The sequence below is a fragment of the Podarcis bocagei genome, assembly GCF_964188305.1.
Source record: "Podarcis bocagei genome assembly, chromosome: 10".
NCBI lineage: Eukaryota > Metazoa > Chordata > Lepidosauria > Squamata > Lacertidae > Podarcis > Podarcis bocagei.
Window position 1 is genome coordinate 61,519,897 of NC_138135.1, and position 15,158 is coordinate 61,535,054.

The window sequence follows — 15,158 nt, forward strand, 5'->3', positions numbered from 1 at the left end:
AACCAGAGAGCCTAGGGCTTGTTGATCAGAAGGTCGGTGGTTCGAATCCCCGCGATGGGGTGAGCTCCCATTGCTCGGTCCCTGCTCCTGCCAACCTAGCAGTTCGGAAGCACGTCTAAGTGCAAGTAGATAAATAGTTACCGCTCCAGCAGGAAGGTAAATGGCATTTCCATCCACTGCTCTGGTTCTCCAGAAGCGGCTCAGTCATGCTGGCCACATGACCCAGAAAAACTGTCTGCGGACAAACGCTGGCTCCCTCAGCCTATAGAGCGAGATGAGCGCACAACCCCAGAGTCGTTCACAACTAGACCTAACGGTCAGGGGTACCTTTACCTTTACCTTTAGGATTGCACTACTCAGTAACAAGTTTATGCAAGAGAACTCTTGTTTTCCTTCCAAAACAGTGTTCTAGTCATGATTTCAGAGGGGTTTTTTAAAAGTAGGGTCAAAGGGGCATGCCTTTATTCCAAACATCTCTCCCCTTACATTGTTTTCTCACTGACAATCACCCTCATTCCAGAGCTATTTTTTTCTAGAAAATGAGGTGCCAGAACTCACCACGAATGCCTCCCCCATTCTCTCAGAACAGCAATGGCACCCACCTGAGAGGTGCCAGAACTGAGTTCTGAAAAAAAAGTCCTGCCCTCATCTCTGCTATTGCAGCTTCAACGTGATTTTCAGCATGGGAATGGTTCAAAGAGAAAATGTTAAACCATCTCCTCCATACCACAATCCTGATTCTGGTGAAGATTTCATGTTTTCTAGTTCAGTACTTGCATCTACAAAGCAAAAACACTTGGCAATCTTTTAATGTGACTGAGACAATATCGGTTTCCTTTGTGAACCAGTGCAAGGGATGAGCAGATGAAACCTAGCAGATAGATATATGTTGTTTATAAAAAGTGAAAATGACTGGATGTTTAAAACGCTTATGATTATGCTTGTTCTCGTACTTAATCTCCACACACACCCTGGTCCAATTCCACCACCCCAACCATTTATTTAAAAAATCACTGATTTTCATTGTCTTCTGGCATTTTCATTTAAGAGTATAGTTCTGAAATAAACATCTCCAGTCTTCCACTTCATCACTTTCAATTATGCCAGAGTATTACAAGCCTGACTTGTCTGCCTACAGCATTGTGAAGTGGGTTTTTTGGTTTTGGTTTTGTTTTGGGAGAAAAATACGCACCGAATATTTATTATATGCAGGAAACATACAATCATGCCAAGCAATTAGCAATCTAACGCATATTCCTCTGTAAGAAACACTGTGCCCCACTTTTTTCAAAATCTGAGCTATTAAGGATTGAACTGTCTTTGTGGACCTATAATTCAAACTCTATGTACACAAATAACACATGAAATCAACAGGGGTCTTGCTGAAATATTAGTCATGTCTAATTTGCAGAGTCTAAACGCAAGGGAGACTCCCTCCCCCCCCCCAGATCCCACAAAACAATTGCCTGAGGTTGCAGAAAGTGTTTTTCCATCACCATCCAGCATTAAAATTATGGAATAAAAGCAAACAAACATACTGTAACCTGTACAGAACATTATATAGAGGAGCAATCATGAGAAATTATTGGGACAGAGCACTGTAAGTGTATTGGCTTTCTCAATGCACACTTTAGGTAAGCTTGGATTTACTGTAATTATTACCACTATAATTACTACCACCAATATTTCATTGATTTGATGTTTTATTGGTATTTGATGCCATATAGGCCACCCTGAAGGCTTATCTGAGCCCCATTTGGCGGGTCTCAATTGTGAGAAATATACATATTTAAAATTTATTTGTCACTAAGGTGTGTCAAGCACTATATATATAATGATAGTCATACCATTCCTTCCTGGAGAGTTCAATGGCTACGTTTGACATACCTGTTAAGAGATGCTTGGGAACAGACAGATGAGTAGCAGTGTTAAGGTAGGTGGGCTACGATAGTTTGTATCAGAACCAAATAAAATTCTCCAGGCCTCTCTGCCTAGCCCTCCAGACTTTCCTCAGCCCACACTTCCTCGTTAGTCCTTCTTCAAACCTCTCTCTTTAAACAAATAATATGTTATCCTTTCATTCATATGGAATGTTACATCTGTTATTCAACAATTATATTCCAGTTCAACAGTTCAACTTCCTGCTCACTCAACAACGTTTGTAACTCAAATTACATGCAATTGCATTTTAAGGTTCCGACTGATATAATTTCAACATCTCTAACATCTTTCTTCATATGCTCTGATATTTTCTTACACGTCTAACCCTGCTGTGGTCTTCACTTATGGGAAATAACTGTTTTATATAGACTAGAAAGGGTTTCCAGTCTCCTTTAAAAGATTCTAAATTTGCATCTTTCGTCAGTTTTGCCATCTCTGTATAGTCCAAGATTTCCATCAACCATTCTTCCTTTGAGGGTGTTCCCTCCTCCTTTCATTTCTGTGCATGGAGAATCCTTGCTGCTATAGTCACATACATAAATACTGCAAGAAGGCGAAGGTCTTTTGGGACACGATCAGTGCTATTTTTCTAGGAAAAGAGGAGCCGGAAGTCACCATGAACGCCTCCCTTGTTCTCTTGGTGGCCCCTGCCACCAAGCTCCCATGAGATCTCGCTGGAGACCCCCTGCCACGTGTCACCAGGAAGTGAGACTTTGGCAGGGGAGGCGAAGGCAGTGCTGAGGGATACTTTGCCATTTCACTTCAGGCGGTGAAACAGGACGGACTAACCCCGGACAGTGAGTCCCCTTCCCAGACCCACAAAATACTATACCATCCATCCAGGAAAAGACTTACTAAGCAGAGAACATATATTAATGCAACTCTCCCCAAAGCTCAATTAATCATGATGCAAACCTGCATCATTCACACATATAAAGTAAAGGTAAAGGACCTCTGACAGTTAAGTCCAGTCGCAAATGACTCTGAGGTTGCGGCGCTCATCTCACTTTACTGGCCGAGGGAGCTGACGTTTGTCCGCAGAGAGTTTTTCTGGGTCATGTGGCCAGCCTGACTAAGCCGCTTCTGGCGAAACCAGAGCAGCGCACAGAAACACCATTTACCTTCCCGCCGGAGCTGTACCAGAGGATGGATGGCAGCTAATGGATTGAGGTTCAATCCTGACAAGACAGAAGTACTGTTTTTGGGGGACAGGGGGCGGGCTGGTGTGGAGGACTCCCTGGTCCTGAATAGGGTAACTGTGCCCCTGAAGGACCAGGTGCGTAGCCTGGGAGTCATTTTGGACTCACAGCTGTCCATGGAGGCGCAGGTCAATTCTGTATCCAGGGCAGCTGTCTACCAACTCCACCTGGTACGCAGGCTGAGACCCTACCTGCCCGCGGACTGTCTCGCCAGAGTGGTGCATGCTCTAGTGATCTCCCGCTTGGACTACTGCAATGCGCTCTACGTGGGGCTACCTTTGAAGGTGATCCAGAAACTACAACTAATCCAGAATGCGGCAGCTAGACTGATGACTGAGAACGGCCGCTGAGACCACATAACACCGGTCTTGAAAGACCTACATTGGCTCCCAGTACGTTTCTGAGCACAATTCAAAGTGCTGGTGTTGACCTTTAAAGCCCTAAACGGCCTCGGCCCAGTATACCTGAAGGAGCGTCTCCACCCCCATCGTTCTGCCCGGACGCTGAGGTCCAGCGCTGAGGGCCTTCTCGCGGTTCCCTCATTGCGAGAAGCAAAGCTACAGGGAACCAGGCAGAGGGCCTTTTCAGTAGTGGCGCCGACCCTGTGGAACACCCTCCTATCAGATGTCAAAACGATAAACAACTACTTGACATTTAGAAGACATCTTAAGGGAAGTTTTTAATGTATGATATTTTAGTGTTTTCTGGTTTCTATGGAAGCCGCCCAGAGTGGCTGGGGAAACCCAGCCAGATGGGCGGGGTACAAATAATAAATTATTATTATTATTATTATTATTATTATTATTATTATTATTATTATTATTATACCTATTTATCTACTTGCACATTGACGTGCTTTTGAACTGCTAGGTTGGCAGGAGCTGGGACCGAGCAACGGGAGCTCACCCCGTCATGGGGATTCGAACCGCCGACCTTCCGATCGGCAAGCCCAAGGCTCAGTTGTTTACACCACAGCACCACCCGCGTATATCGCATATTAAGCATGCTTGTTTTTCACTGCAAAAGTATAACTCTGTAAATGTCTCGTTACAAAACCACCCGCACTATAACTGTAGATGCCTTTATACGCATAAATATCCCCAAAGAAATAACCGGTAACAAATATAATCTGTTGGTGTATATAAAATATGGAAGAAATTTAAAAAGATGAAGGCACTAAAGACAGTGTTATTACGAACTTAAGTCCCAGACACTTTTTAATGGGTATCAACAACAACTTATTGCAACACTGGGAAAACTCTGCCACGATGATCAACAATACAAGTTTTCTAGTAGTGAGGTAGCAGCTGTTATGAATGGCTCTGAGCTCTGTGGAGCAAAATTAAATAAAACAAAAATGTGAAAAGGAAAACCATTCTTTTCAGATGAACTGGGGGATGCTGTAGTTAAACGGACTTTTCTGCAGCAGTCCTGTAAAGCCGGCACGGAAGATGTAATCCATGCAAATGAATGAAAATAATTTCTGCTCTCCTCCTTTCCCCTCTCTTTCTCTTTCCTCTCATCACAAAATGCCTGCCCCTTCAAGTCCCTTGAGGAAGATATGAGGGTATGAGTGTTTTCTCAGTTCTCTCCTCCCTCCCACCCCATTTGCTGTACCCCGTCTCTCCTCATCAAATGTAGCCTGGTTTCTCTGCATCTCGTGTCTCCTCAGGCAGCATGTTACAGTCAAAATTATCTTATTTGTCTGACATTCTCTCTTGCTCGCTCTCTCCCTCCACATTCCATTCATTTTTCTCCTTCCTAACATTGATTCTCTTTGCATCCACACAAAGTCTCTTCAGCTTTGCATTTGACTCTTTGCTACGATTCTTTACCGATGTGGTCAATCTTCAGCTGCTTCTGCCTTCCTCAGAAGCCTTCATTTTTCACTCCATGAGCCACACTGCCCAGAGTTTCATTTGTGTGGGAAAACCCTGGAGACATGGGATGCATCTTAGCAAGCTCCAAAAATATTGTTACATGCCACCCTAATCTCCCCAGCATTGTGAAATTCCCGGAATTCCATGTGATTATCCAGAGATAAAGAACTACAGTGGTACCTCGGGTTAAGAACTTAATTTGTTCTGGAGGTCTGTTCTTAACCTGAGGTGCCACTTTAGCTAATGGGGCCTCCTGCTGCTGCCGCGCCGCCGGAGCACGATTTCTGTTCTCATCCTGAAGCGAAGTTCTTAACCCGAGATACTATTTCTGGGTCAGCGGAGTCTGTAACCTGAAGCGTCTGTAACCTGAAGCATCTGTAACCTGAGGTACCACTGTACAAAACTTTTAGAAGACACTTGAGTTCCTGTGCCAGGAAGTTTTTAGTGTATGACATTTTATTATGTTTTTATATGTGCTGGAAGCCACCCAGGAAAGCCAGATGGGTGGGGGTATTATTATTATTATTATTATTATTATTATTATTGACCATTTCCAGACCAAGCTTATCAGTGTATGCTAAATATGCATGAACAGTAGCCTATGATACGGTGAAGTGAAGTTGTAAAGGAGCAGTTGCATTTCACAGGCATGGAAATTCATAAATCTGAAAAGGAAAGGTCAATTAAAAGCAACTGGGGGAAATAACAGGAGAGGAAATATTAGAAATATTATTGTGGGAGGCTGCTGCAGACCACCAAAGTGGGCAGAAGACTTGGTCAACACCTTTGTAGATGAGATTATCAATTTTTTCAAAGAGGAGAGACATCAGAGTAATGGGAGACTTCAGCTACCCTGATATATGTTGGAAGCCAAATTCTGCTAAGAATGAAAATTCTAATAAATTCTTGAGTCACCCTGGCTGACAATTTTATCCTCCAGAAGATGAGGGATCATACTGGAATTTGTGATAGCGGAGAAAGGGGAAGCTTGCCATAGACAGATGTACATCTTGGGCTTTAGGAACAAATTCACAGAAATACTGTGCGAAATCCCATGGGTAGAAATACGCAAAGAGAAGGGGTTTTGTTCATTTATTTAATAAATTTGTATACCACTGTTCAAGGAAAAAAAATCCCTGAAGCATTAAAGCAATGTATCTCTCATTGCAGTGTTAAAATTTGCCTACCATTGCCCTCTGGTTTAGAAATCGGGGGGGGGGGGGGAGAGAAGACTTAAAAGCTTCAGCTCAGAACCCCTCCATAACCTGTTGCAGTTCTGATGAAAGGTTCAATGAAAGCACACAGATAAAAAGAAAACACACACACACAAAGTGCATGGCCAAAAGGGATAATAATGGCAGACGAGCCCAGGAGAATGCCGCCAATCAATTTCTTTCCCATCTCCTTCGAGCTATTCTTCAAATAAGTTGAAGAACTATAGAAAATGAAGTTGTACCAGTTTGTTGGTTTATGTGGCTATCATGGCTGATAGTCCAATTCCAGTGAATGTCAAGAAAGTTGCCTTGCCATTGCTGAGCCAGTACCCCACCTCCATTGCATTTCAAGAGAAAACAGATATTGGCATTTTTTTCCTTCCTTTTTTAATACAAAGATTCTTCCGTTCCCTATACAACAAGAAAGGTAAAGGTACCCCTGACCGGTCCAGTAACAGATGAGTCCAGAGTTGCGTGCTCATCTTGCTCTATAGGCCAAGGGAGCCAGCGTTTGTCCACGGACAGCTTCCGGGTCATGTGGCCAGCATGACTAAGCCGCTTCTCGCAAACTAGAGCAGCACACGGAAACGCCATTTACCTTCCTGCCGGAGTGGTACCTATTTATCTACTTGCACTTTGACGTGCTTTCAAACTGTTAGGTGGGCAGGAGCTGGGACTGAGCAACAGGACCTCACCCTGTCATGGGGATTCGAACCACTGACCTTCTGATTGGCAAGTCCTAGGAATACCAAAAAAACTCCAGGAATACTTAAAAAGGTAAAGGGACCCCTGACCATTAGGTCCAGTTGTGACCGACTCTGGGGTTGCATCGCTCATCTTGCTTTATTGGCTGAGGGAGCTGGCGTACAGCTTCTGGGTCATGTGGCCAGCATGACTAAGCAGCTTCTGGCGAACCAGATCAGTGCACGGAAATGCTGTTTACCTTCCCACCGGAGCAGTACTTATTTATCTACTTGCACTTTGACGTGCTTTCGAACTGCTAGGTTGGCAGGATGTGCTGGTCCTGGGGGCTAACTGAGAGGCGCAGTCCGAGTCCGGTCCAAGGTCGAGGTATGGAGGCTGTCCGTTAAAGCTGTAGCTGGGTCCAAGGCAGGGAGTTGGCTGGGGTCAGGAACTTTGGCAGAAGAGCAGGACAGGGTGCAAGCAGAAACAGGCTAGCAACAACGTTGCTCCCACAACCTGGGACTGGGCTGGCTGGCTTTTATCTGCCCTAAGGCATAGGACGGTCCCAGTCCACAGGTGACTCGCCTCTCCTTGCCTGGAGGCGATCACTCCTCCTGCAGGAACTTAGTTCCCTCCGCCTCTCTGCCCTGAGCCTCTGCAGCTCAGGAGAGGCTGGAGGGTTACCGGACCCAGAGGCAACCTCAGCCTCCCCTGACGGAGCTGAGAGTGGAGCACCTGCAGGCAATGGGTCCTCCATCACCTGAGGGGCCAGAGCAGATTCAGCTGGTGTCTGCTCCTGAGGATCCGGCACAGGTGAGGACCCTTCAGGCTCATGCCCCAGCCCCGGCTCAGCTGGTCCTGGAGGCGGGGAATCCTGTGCAGGCTGGGATTCCTCAGGTTCAGCCTCCAAATCCGAATCCCAGGCCATCACACAGGAGCTGGGACCGAGCAACAGGAGCTCACCCCGTCGCGGGGATTTGAACCGCCGACCTTCTGATCAGCAAGCCCTAGGAATACCCAAAAACCCCAGGAAGACCTACCCATGTCTAAAAAGCATTCAATTCATTTTTAATTTGTATGCCTGCCTCCCTGCAATAAATCATGGTTTATTGTGATACCCAAATGCAGCCAGTATCTGATGATTCCTAGCTGTGGTTCCTGAATTGCGGGGGTTAGTCTAGATGATCCCAGGGGTCCCTTCCAACTCTAGACTTTTATAATTCAAGGATTGTATGGCTAGTAGCAAATGCTGATAAAGCCACAAACCTGCCCACGGTTACCTGCACCCCCATAACAAATTAACTGTTCTTTCCAAGGCTACAGTGTGCACTCCAGTCTTCACTAATGGAGTCTCCTAATGTCTCATCTAATTTCTAATTTGTAACTGCAACTATTACAGGCAAGGAAATAACCCCTGTAAATAGCTATTAATAAAGCATCAAATTAGGCTCTTGAACATCTCGCACGAGAACTCCCTGAGCCTAGCAAAGTTCCAGGCACCGCTGACGACAGAAATGGCCTATTTCAAAGACAAGTAGCCTAGGAGAAAAAGGAAAAGAAAAGAAAAATACTGCTTGGCCTTCGTATGTTTGTAATGTAGCCAGCACACACTGTTCTTGGCTGCAAAACTTAATTCCTGTTAACAGATTTGAAAACAGGAACGGTGCTCCTGTCTCTTGTGGGGAGTCCAAGCCTACGCCGGGGTTCACGAACAGTCATCCTCTCTTGGCTCTAATGCGCCCGTAGCCTCAGAAGGCTTGAACAGGCCTGGAGACGGCATTGCCTTTCTCTTTCTGCTTCTAATTGACATTTCCAGGTCATGAATGAGGCATACCAGTGGGGCACTGAGAGGAAAACTGTCACTCCAGGGGTGCTCCTGCAAAGATAAAAGTGTGTCAGTAAGAGCCAAGGCCCAAAGAAGGGAATTAGAGCACCTAGCGTAAATGAATAAATAAATCCATAGCCTTAAGAGCCCGGAACACTTTCCTGTTTTCCCGGCACTTTAACAACTGCATACAAGTAGAAATTCCATTACATCTCCACACTGTGAAAAGCTGAACAGAATCATCTGCCTAGTGATCTATACTAAGGATATGAAAAGTGGGGGATACATTATCCATGTTATCAGCTATTTGTTTCATAATGTTGAACGTTCCTTGTAATATAGCAAGGTTTGTAATTTTTCAGTAATGAGGAAAAGCTAAATTAACTGAAAAGTATGTTTTAATCAATAATTGTGTGTTCCTGAATCCTGACTTTCAATGAAATGAAGTGAAATGAAAGAGCTTAGCAGTTAATGTTTCATATTAGCAATATATGCTATTGAAAAATAGGCTGTAAGACATGAACACACAAGGAATGTTGTGACAAATCATTTATTTAATCATTTCAAATTACCTAGAACAGTATTGTCATATATCTATATCATTTTGATGAAATTAACCCCCAAAGCAAGATATTTAATAAGCAAAGGAAGATGGTCCTCTTAATTGCCATTCCTCAGGAAAAATTGACATATATTTATGCAACTACAGTAATACTAATGCGGCACTTAAGGATAGCTTTTGTAAGATTATATCTCGTAGTATCCATGCACCAGTGAAGTCGAGTAAAATATTTTGAGATATGAGAAAGCTCATTAATAGAAGATTGGCTTTAAGAAATATGGCAGTCAACAAATGTATGAAATTACAGCTATTATACATACAGATTTAGTTATAGAAAATATCATTAACACTGAAATCCTGTGCATGTCTGTTAAAGATATGCTTAATATGCATAAAATGTAATGTTTGCACTGAAGTGAAAAAAAAGCTTATGTAACAGTTTGCATTTACGAAGTAGAGAATTTGCATTAAGTGAGAGTTTACATTGAGAGGTTTCACTCTAGCTAAATGCGGAAGGCTGGTGTTTTTCCATTTCAGTCTTCAGGTTCATTGATTATGCACCCCAGAAACCCATGCTGCAGGTATCTCACAACAGGAGAGGGAACCTGACATCACAGCAATTTTTGTCAAGGGATGGCCAGTAGCAGCAGCGTGGTAGTAGCATGTAAGCTCCGCAATGTGAACAAGTTTAGGATCTCTCTCTGAGACCAGAGAGGGGAAAATTTACTGAACTGCATAATTTCTGGGTAACAGGAAGAAAAATAATCATTTTTTGTTATTTTTTATTTTTGGTCAAAGGTTCCTAAACAAATCCTGTAAACATTTTCTAACTGATATATATATATTTAAAGCACATTCAAAACAAACTCCCTCCTCCTAGAATTCTGGGCACTACAATATAATTTACCCTTACTGAGTTACAATTTCCAGCAACCCTTAACAAACTACCATGCCCAGAATTCTTTGAGGTGGGAAATTTGCTTTGAATTTGCTTTAAAGGTACGGTGTGTATAGCAGTCTGAATTTCTAAACGGTTGTTTCTAAAACTGGGAGGTTTTAAAAAGGGAGGAACACTGGCCCACAAATTCATGTGTTATTTTGTTCAAGGTAACAATTGTAAAATCAGGTACTCTATACATATTATGTTCCCGTCAGAAATTGCCTTGCACCCTTGCTGCTTGAAAGTCACTTGGCGTGAATTCTGAAAGATACTTTAATTTAATTCATATTCCTTTTCTTTTTCTTTTTAGCTGAGGCTGTGCATTCTTCAAAAGGCATAATTCAAGCGCGATCAGACACATTGCAAAGCAGCTAGTGAAATAATGGCACACTAATCACGACATTGTTTTCTTCTGCGCAGAAGAAGCCCACCAGCTTTACCGCAATGGGCAAATGCGGCACTGCGCTATCAAATGATTATATGCTAACAAGAAGACTAATTTAAGGGTATGCAAATGTCAGAGAACAGCATTTAAAGCAGTCTGGGAAGCAGCAAAACCCATCCTGCTGTTTCCACGCTCCTGCTGAAGAACTGGCTGTGCCACGGGATGTGGGCCTGAAGCATACATTTATCCGGTTTAGCTATTTTAAGGTCTCTCGAGTTAACGTTGTGCTCACGTTATTGTTTTAAATGGCTCGGTGCGAAAAGGTACGCTGAAGCTGATCGAGCAGTTATGTTAACATAACAAGGCCAGGGCCGTTTGACGGCACGGTCTCTGAATTCATGTTTGCTGTGACTATGGGAAAGGCCAGCTTAAAAATGATAATCTCTGTGAGGCAATTTGGTAGCCTAGGTGATCTCGAAGGCAGGCCTAAGGCGGGCTGGAATTAAGCAGATAACATCAACTTTGGTTTGCATCTACACCTCCATTATAACCCATAATTCATTAAACAAGCTGCCAGTCAGCACTGGTACGAAACCATATATCAGGGACAAGTTATTTACTCAGTATAATGAGGCATCTGCTGAGGCGAATGAGGCTCTCAGCCTGTCTTCACACTTCGCCACCTTTACCTTGTAGCAAAGCAGTATGAAATGACCCTAACGTAATGCAGACTTTCATGGCAGGTGCGCCCCTGCTATAGCTACGCCAATAAAATTCCCAATTATCTCACTGAGGGCTGAGCTTGAGCGTGGCCTGCAGAAGTGGTTCCTGGGGAAATTTATGTGCTGTGCCCTTAAAATATAGGTTTGTCAGCTCAGCCCACTCGCTTGCTGCTTCATAACTCCGCCGTGGCACTTTCTGAACTGCTCTTCATGCATGGGATGTTAATAACATGTTCCTAAATGTCTAGGGAGAGAGGGGGAATTTTTTGCTCCGTCTACTCACCTGCTCTCTTTCCCCTCCTTTCCCTGTGAACATACAGGCCACTAAAAGCAATTTAAAAGCAAGCAAGTAAAAAAAATCACGGCGGTACCGCCAAAATAGAACTCAAAATCAACAACACGCATTCTGCTGCTTATAGCCAAGCAACAAATGTCTTCCCAACCCACCACCCAATCAAGGTGCATATCACCATACAGTGGTACCTCAGGTTAAGTACTTAATTCATTCCGGAGGTCTGTTCTTAACCTGAAACTGTTCTTAACCTGAAGCACCACTTTAGCTAATGGGGCCTCCCACTGCCGCCGCACCGCAGGAGCACGATTTCTGTTCTCATCCTGAAGCAAAGTTCTTAACCTGAAGCACTATTTCTGGGATAGCGGAGTCTGTAACCTGAAGCATATGTAACCTTAAGCGTATGTAACCTGAGGTACCACTGTATTTATTAATCCAATTTCTTACCTCCCCTTCACCATAAGGTCCCAGGTTAAGGTGTATGTTATCATCAGAGCTATTTTTCAGATGGAACTCACTGGAAACCTGGAAATCTTTCAGGTGGGCGCCATTGCCATTATAAGAAAACAAGCGAGGCATTCATGGTGAGTTCCGGCACCTCTTTTTCTAGAAAAATAGCACTGATTATTACCATCTGTATTAATCTGATTTCTTACTGCCCTTCACCATAAGGCCCTGGGCAGGTTACAGCAATTAAAAAAAAAATAAGACTAAAAATGGTTTGAAACATAGTCAAGACTAGAGTGCGTACTAAAATATGTATCTATATATCAGTATTGATACTCAAGGCTACTCAGTTATTTTGGCACCTAATGCAGAAAAGCCCATAAGCACACATCTCACTCATTCCTGTCACTGGCAGTACAAAACTGTTACGATATTGAAGCAATGCAGCCGTGAGCTACTGCTAGCTTGAAAGCAAAACATAATGGGAATGTTGGGACTGTTCCGTGGGAAACAGAGGGACAGTCAATTCACAGTGCAGAGGGCACCGGAATTAGCTCAGAGTGTAATATGAGCTGTACAGGAAGTACAGGAGGAGTTTGTCTCTCAGCTGTTGGAATTTGAAGAAAGCAGTCATGTTTTCTGTAACGCTGCAAAGACAGAAATAAAGGCATGTAAATACGTTTCTGTCTATCTCTTTCCCCTGCTGGGGGGGGGGCAGGAAAGAGTGGTGTTTTCTTCTCACGCTGAGAAGGATCGCCTATCGTGACCTCTGCCTGTATCTTGCCGGGAAATGCAGACGGGGAGGTCAACAGGAGACCAAGCCGGGTGCCTGGGAGAGTTGCCAGTTTCTACTGATAAAGGCTTGATTTCCAACAACAACAACAACAACAACAACAACAACAACAACAACAACAACAACAGTTGTTGGCATCTGTCTGTCTCAAGTGCTCCTTCGGAGGTGAAGTCAAACCGCTATGTTAGCAGCACCAAAGTGAACTTCCTGAGCTGCAAGCCTGGGCAGTGTAATGTCAACAACTATAGCAATAATAATAATATCAGAAAGAATATCAAATTCCCTCCCTGAATCAGCTGCCTAAAGCAGCCACCTCACTTTGCCTAATGCCATGGTCAGCCCTGTGAAAGTCATGGGGATTTCCAGTGACAGAGCTCCCTCGTTGCGTCTAGGTTGGCCTTCTTGTACCGCCATCCAACTGCCTGCTGTGACAGCAACTGAGAATCATTGCTTGCCCATTGTTCTTCCCTAAGATTGCCCACCTGAATGGGAATGACAGTGATAAAGGATTTTGATAGCACTTCAGAGTGTCCAAGGTGCTTCATGTGATATATTATCTCAATAATCCTTACGACGACTCAATAAGGTGAAGAGCTGGTGTAGCATACTGACTCAGGCTGCAATCTTATACACAAGTACGTGAGAGTAAGTCCACTTGAACTCAATGAAACACTTCTGTCCTGAGTAGACATGCATAAAACTGTGGCTTAAGGACTGAGCTATGAATCTAGAAATCCCCAGTTCACATCTTGCCTCTGACCTGCGCTTACTGAGTGCTGGTGGCAAGCCACTTTCTCGCTTAGTTTCCGTCATTTCCCATCTTCAAAGTTCAGGGTCAGGGCGGCCAGTGAAAAAGAGCCCCAGGCTCCTGCAGTTTTAATCGTTGTATAGGAGAGAGGATTTCAGAAGGTCTAGCTCATTATCCAAGTTACACCTCATGAAATATTCTCTTCCCTTACGGGGGGCAGTGGCGTGGCACGGGTTGCCAGTGCCCAGGGCTGCATGGAGAGTGGTGGGTGGGTTGGAGGGAAATGGGTGGAGTAGGCATCTGTGTCACCCAGTAAATCTCAGCCACAGAGATAAGAAAACATGAGTCATTCTGTTGTCTGCAGAGGTCACTTCCTGGTTCGCATGGAGAAGCTGGTTTCAGTGGAGCCCATCAACAACAGAAGCACATGGCTGTATTGAGGCAGCAATGGGTGCTGAAATTTTGTGCCCCTAACAATTTAGTGCCTGAGGTAACCTCCCCTGGCTCCCCCCAATGCTACACCACTGAATGGGGGATAAGTATTGTATTGTATTGTATTGTATTGTATTGTATTGTATTGTATTGTATTGTATTGTATTGTATTGTTCTATCAACCTTCCATTCCATAATCTGAAGCATCCAAAAATATATTGTGTATAGTATACTTTAGTGCATAGTAAAGTAACGCATGACTAAATGTTTGCCATGTTGTTATCCTGCTCATTTGGACCTGTGAATCAGTTCTTCCACTTTAAATTGTACTTAATAAATTGTGAAATTGCTTAAAATTTTACTAATGTGAACTGGGGTAAATGTATATAATCTATATTATCAAGTTATATGGATCAGATTCTCAAATGGGCTCTTTGCTCTCTGGCAGTAACATAAACAGTTTGAGCGAGTTATGTGTGTTTAAACAAAAGAATACTTTACCAATGTCTCATTGAAGTCTTTGCAAACTTAGGAAGGATTCAGACATAGGTTTAGTGCAGACATCACATAACACTGCCTGTCTCTGAAGAATAGTTTAAGGTATTGGACGTGGGTTATGGGATCATGCATTCCTTATCCCCATCTGCAATTTACTGCAGATAAGGTTTCTGCCAATACTGTGATAACCCTTGTTTAATGCTTGCAAGGCAATTTGAAACAGAATAATAAAATACTCTGCAAGAAGTATAGTCAAGTGGTTACCATTTGTGAGGGGAGACTGGAGGCATTTTTTTTCTTGAAAAGCAAGGCTTTTGGAGAGGAGATTCATGATCCCATGGTTCATTCGGCCATGATTAAAAGATGGGCTGTGTTGTATCTTTAGTCAGTTCTCAAGTTTGTTTTTCCTCAGATGTTTTTCCCTGGAGGCCCTGGTAGAAAGAAGGAGCGAGGAAGAAAGAAGACAGAAATAAAGGAGCAGAGGGAAGAGAGAATGGCGAAAAGGCTATAAAAAAGTGCATGGGATTTCCCACCCCACCCCGCTTACTTGGGGAGGCACAACACTGTTTTCTATTTTATTCTCACTAAGGAGGTCA

General features: G+C 43.6%; 1 long non-coding RNA gene across 1 annotated transcript in view; it reads right to left on the reverse strand.

The window, feature by feature from the left end:
- Positions 1-5,382: 5,382 nt before the first annotated feature.
- The window catches only part of LOC308596621, a 92,203-nt gene continuing 82,427 nt past the window's right edge, over positions 5,383-15,158 (reverse strand). Inside the window, exon 3 of the long non-coding RNA XR_014012572.1 lies at positions 5,383-5,402. This is a non-coding gene — a long non-coding RNA (uncharacterized lncRNA). The remainder of the gene's footprint in view (positions 5,403-15,158) is intronic.